This window comes from Leptosomus discolor, chromosome 7 (genome assembly GCF_034619465.1).
Source record: "Leptosomus discolor isolate bLepDis1 chromosome 7, bLepDis1.hap2, whole genome shotgun sequence".
NCBI classification, from domain to species: domain Eukaryota; kingdom Metazoa; phylum Chordata; class Aves; order Leptosomiformes; family Leptosomidae; genus Leptosomus; species Leptosomus discolor.
Genome location: NC_141397.1, coordinates 37317412 through 37322558, shown reverse-complemented (window position 1 = coordinate 37322558; position 5147 = coordinate 37317412).

The following is a 5147-nucleotide window of genomic DNA, read 5'->3' as shown; positions in this document are numbered from 1 at the left end:
TCTGAGTTGGTACTTAGAGAATTAGTACAACACAATTCAGATGTGACACACGGACCCAGTACCTGAAACAAGAGGAAAAAGAACAACTTTCAAATTTTTATTTAAGTATTTTCACTACCTGCACTTTCACAGAGGCAAGCTGATAGTTAACTAGCCATTCCAGACACTGCTGATACTTAGTAAATAATTACTGCCTTAAAAGAAGCAGATAAATTATTCCAACTGAAACTCCACTCACACAGTACTCTCAGTAACCTATTGCAGGAATTGCCCAGTAAACAAAAACGACAAGTTTTAAAACAAAAGCCTAAAGGTCAAAACTGTGAAAGAGTCTTTGCAGCAAAGAGCTGTTTCTTCATGGTTATTATAGCATTTATGAGACTGAAGCTGACCCCCAGGTCAGGTATGGTTTGAGTCCAGTCACTATTTCTGGGTCTGGCACAGCCCACAAGCTCAGGATTCCTCTGCAAACCTTTGAGACAATGAGTCAGAGAAAACACAGCGATACAGGTGGCCTGAATCCACCACGGGATGGTTTGTAGCTGCTCCCTCAGAACCCCACCTAGTCATGACCATCCTCGTCCTTTAGTTTAATCCTTTCAAGTTCAATGTAGCAAGATATATTAAAGTCTCTAACCACATACACCTCACTCGCATAAACAACTAAGAGCTTCATGGGAACCACATACCCTCCTCTTTGATATCCCTCCTTCCACAAGCCTGAAGAGCATCTCGTCCCACTGCTCTCTGCTTTTTTCCTGCATGAAGTTCCTGGTAGGTTACATATAAATTCAGAGCTGGTGTCCCTTTTAAAAAGTTCCCCCATCTCTTGCTACGTGTGCCACTGATAGACCCTTTTCCCACAATCCAGTATAGTGCCACCTTTCTACAGAGCCGGGCTGACACTGCGATAGCTGCCCTTTTCTGGGGTAAAGCCACTTCTGAAACAACAGTCTCTAACTTTGTGCCACAAGTAATTAAGCGCATTCATCCTGTAACACGGAACAAAGTCCGATTTTAAATTCCATATGAAGTTCAGAGGAGGGAAAAAAAGGCATTAACAGAAACTATTTTGTTAAAAAGTAAGATCAGTTACACCAGGTGCAAAGTCCCAGGCTCTGCAAACAGCCACTGAAAGGAAGCAAGAGGTGGCCAGGTAGCAGCCAGCCAATCGAAAGGGAACAGCTCAGTCTCATAAGCTCTCAAGATGAGGTCATTACAGACATGAGAGATAAGACCTGCGGCCTGGTGTATGAAAAGCTCATGTCCTGGGCTTCAGCCCCTTTCCAACAGCAGAAGCAGCAATTAGGAACAGCCAGGAGCTTGTTTTACATTCCTATACTTCTGCCTGATCACATGGGATATGCATAAAAGCTTTATCAGGAGAACATCATTTCACTTGTAAGTTTCATTCCTTAAAAGAAAGCAAAAAAGCAAGTGAGGCAGAAATTGCAGCACAGTCCATACCAGTAAAGGAGCTGAATTAGACTTGTGCCAGCAGCTCAGGAGTTGGTTATTCCTGAGCTACCAGTGACCAGTTACAATGACCGATTCCCCTGTGTGGGAAGCTGTAGGGTGACTGCAGTAGTACAGTCACTACTAGTAGTAGTTGTTAAACGATCACAGATTTTGTTGCCGATATAAAGAAGAAAAGGGAAGAGTTTCAGACTTGAACAGAAATTCAGAAAAATACTAAAACAACTCCAATTCAGTGTTCCTGGGCACTGCCCCCGCTCATTTCAAAAGTCTGCGAGAGACAGTGATTCTTTAAACAAAAGTAAGATGTGACCAGTGTTCCTACAGAGGAATCTGCTTTTCACAGTACAGCGTATGAAGCAATGTAAATAAAACATCAGTCAGTTTCCCCTGAAAAGAAACTCTGGAGTAAGAGCCAAAGCAAGAATTTGAGGTAACAGTGTCCCAATGTATCTGAAACTTAAACAATGGGAAGCACATTAAGGATTAAATCAGACTTGGAGGATAAAACTGTGTTGTTGTTACATGACTCTCAGAGTACACAAATACAGTCTAGGATTTTGCTTTTACCTTTCTATATAGTTTTCTGATTTCAGAATGCTTGATCATATAGATTTAACAGAGAAAGAACAGCTTTTCCTGCACATATTTCATATTTTCCTCATTTTAAATAGATTATTAGCATCGTATGCAACTCCTCCTCCCCCATGCACTTCTCAGTATTGCCTGGAAAGTTAAGGTTCTCCTCCATCCTGCTGCTGAAGCACCACAACATACACACATGCTGCTAATAGCTACTAGACCGCCCTGACCCTCAGTTCACTTCTACTTTTGTATTATTTGTCCTACAGATGCCTGCAGCCTCTCACCATGCTTGGGGCTCAATATAGCACATAGTGCAAGTGTACAAAGAATCCTATTTTTTTATCTCAACACAAAGATAAAGTTTAGGCAAATCACGTGCATTTTCTGTGCTATATAGTAGGCTGATCACAGAATCACAGGCATACCGGCTGCAAAGGACCTCTGGAAGTTACCGGGTTCAACCTCCTTCCTACCTGAGGCCAGGCTATCACAACACAGTTCAGCCATGGCTACAAACAGCCAAGAACAAACCCCCAGATTTAGGGACATCAGGTCTGTCTTCCCAGATCAAATTGCCTTCTCCAAGACTTGGATGTTTCAAATTAAAAAAAGCAAACAACCCTCTAAGCACAGTGTCCTGCCATCTTACATGCGCTGTATCTGCTTCATGGGGAGAGGAGGCAAGCAAAAGTTACAAAATCATTTTCAAACTGGCATGATACAGCCTTATTTAGGTACTTACATAAGGAGCCTAATTTTTCAGAGGTGTAGTGAACCCATTGTTTTCAAAGCATGAGACAGCAGCATTTATTTTAAAACAACTTCGTATCAAGCCAACTTGAAGTGGTCCAGATACATTGGTGGGGGGTAGAAGGCAGTTCCTGCCACAATGCATCAATGCTGACTTGTTGGGGAAATTAATTTCTTTAATTATCCTGTATTACAGTAAATTCTGCAATGTGCAACCTCTTGCCTCAGCAAAATTTGATTTAAGACAGATGAATTAGGTTGTCTTTGACCTTGCCATCTGTTCAAACAAAGGATGAAGAGCAATTCTCAATCTTTATCATCATGCCTCCCCTATTCTTTTGGTCAGAGTACCAACGGTATGGCTGAGATTGTTATGCTGAACTCTTCCCAATAAAAGAATCTTAATTTCATTCAATGAAAAGAAATACATTTTCTTGAAAGTTTAAAGTTTCATTACATACAGACTGTTTGTCATTTGGGATGTTTATGATCTGTATGTGGCTCCTTAACTTTTACAGTGAAGAGCACAGTGAAGCTGTGTTCTGTTTCTATCTTAGTGACGCTTCTGCTGTAGCAGTCAAGTCAAAAGCTGAAAGCTCTGTGTGTGTAGGAGGATTGCGTGCATATTTAAGATACTCAGATTTCACAAAATGCTGCTGCAAAAGCAAACTTGAAGGCAGACCCTCTGATTTGAACTATTTTGAAGAGTTCATGCACTTTGCAGCTCACAAATTTATTTTACGTCTATAATGAAATTGGAGGCTCAGTGTATAATTTTGTACAACTGCAACTTCTTGTAAATGACTCCATTTTCAGGCAAGGCATTTTTCCAGACAAAATCCCACCATGCCCAGACAAAAGGAGCACAAAGTGCACCTCTTCCGAGAAGAGCAAGACTGCACCTCAACACACCAGACAGCCTGAACTGCAGTTAATTAGTTAGAAAAGTGACAGTTTACCCAAAGCAGCACCAGAGCAGGTGAATCAGTTATCACAAGGCATGTTCTCACATTGCCTGATACTGCGTCTGCTCCTAGAAACATCTGTCTAGTAAGTCTTCTCACACACACAGAGCAACCAAAGCATGCAGCTGCCTATACAAGCCCAATATTTATGAGAGCATCAAAGCAATGGTCAGGCTTGAAGACATGGCAGAGTTAAGCAAATGCCTTTCATGGACCTTAATGGAAGTTTCTCCTTTAAAGAGCTGTGCTAAAAATAGAGTAGCAAATCACAATTCCAGATACAGCATACAAACAAAATGTTAGTATGCTGTAAAGGTTGCATAAGCACAAAGCAGTCACCATTCAGTCTCCTAACAGCACAAATGTCTGGTAATATTAAGCTAGCTTCCTTGAAGCGCTATTTCCTACGTTACCCAGTCAAACATATTCTATGCTTGCACTTCCCATACACTAAGGAAATAAAAGCTAGTGTCTGGTGCACATTCAAGGGCTGAAAACAGAGCAGCTGGCAGAAATTAGCCGGCTGATACATGGCAAATACCAAGGACCTGTCCATATCACTACTTCAATCCAAGCCCTGGAGTTCCCTTGTTTTTTCCAGATACTCAGTGTAATTTCCTTCTGGCTACATTATGTACAGCAAGGTAACTACACCTTTCTGCAAGGATAACACGACTGTAATTTATGTGTGTATCATCTCAAGACTAGTGGAATACTCCTGGCTTGAGATAATACCGTAAAATGTTCTAGAATCTAACAAAACCGCAAAAAACATGCTTATGTGTAGTTACATGCTTAAGTATAGTTATCTTGCTACACATTTCTTGCAGTTGAGTACTCCTGCCCCTTGTAATTATCTCTCAATTTCTACACCAAATTTTTACAACACATTTATACACAGTCCTCTTTCATATCTTGACCTTCCACACCATACAACTTCAGCACAGGAAAGCACTGGGAGTTGCTGAGTTGGCAAGTGTCAGAGCTTTGGCTGTCACTTCTGACCTTTGGGGTTTGAAATCACGTTATTTTATTACACAGGATTCCAACAAACTTTTTCTTTTCCTGGTCTACTGGTGAAGAAAATGCTGTATGAGTGGATCAGATACTCCTCTTACACTGCACTTTGATGGTTTTACGTTACTTGGAATATACGCTTGTGTTTTGCATGGTTGTTTTGAACACAAGACACAAACTGTAATAGCAGATTTATTAGTAGGAAATAAGTTACACATCATCAAAATGCAACCTCTTCATTTTCAGTGGTTTTGTTTTAGGGTTTTTTTTTAAGTCACGTTACTCAGAGGAAGGAATTGGAACTGAATATATCCTGAATTTTCACCCAGAATTGTTCTGTCTTTCCTTTCTCCA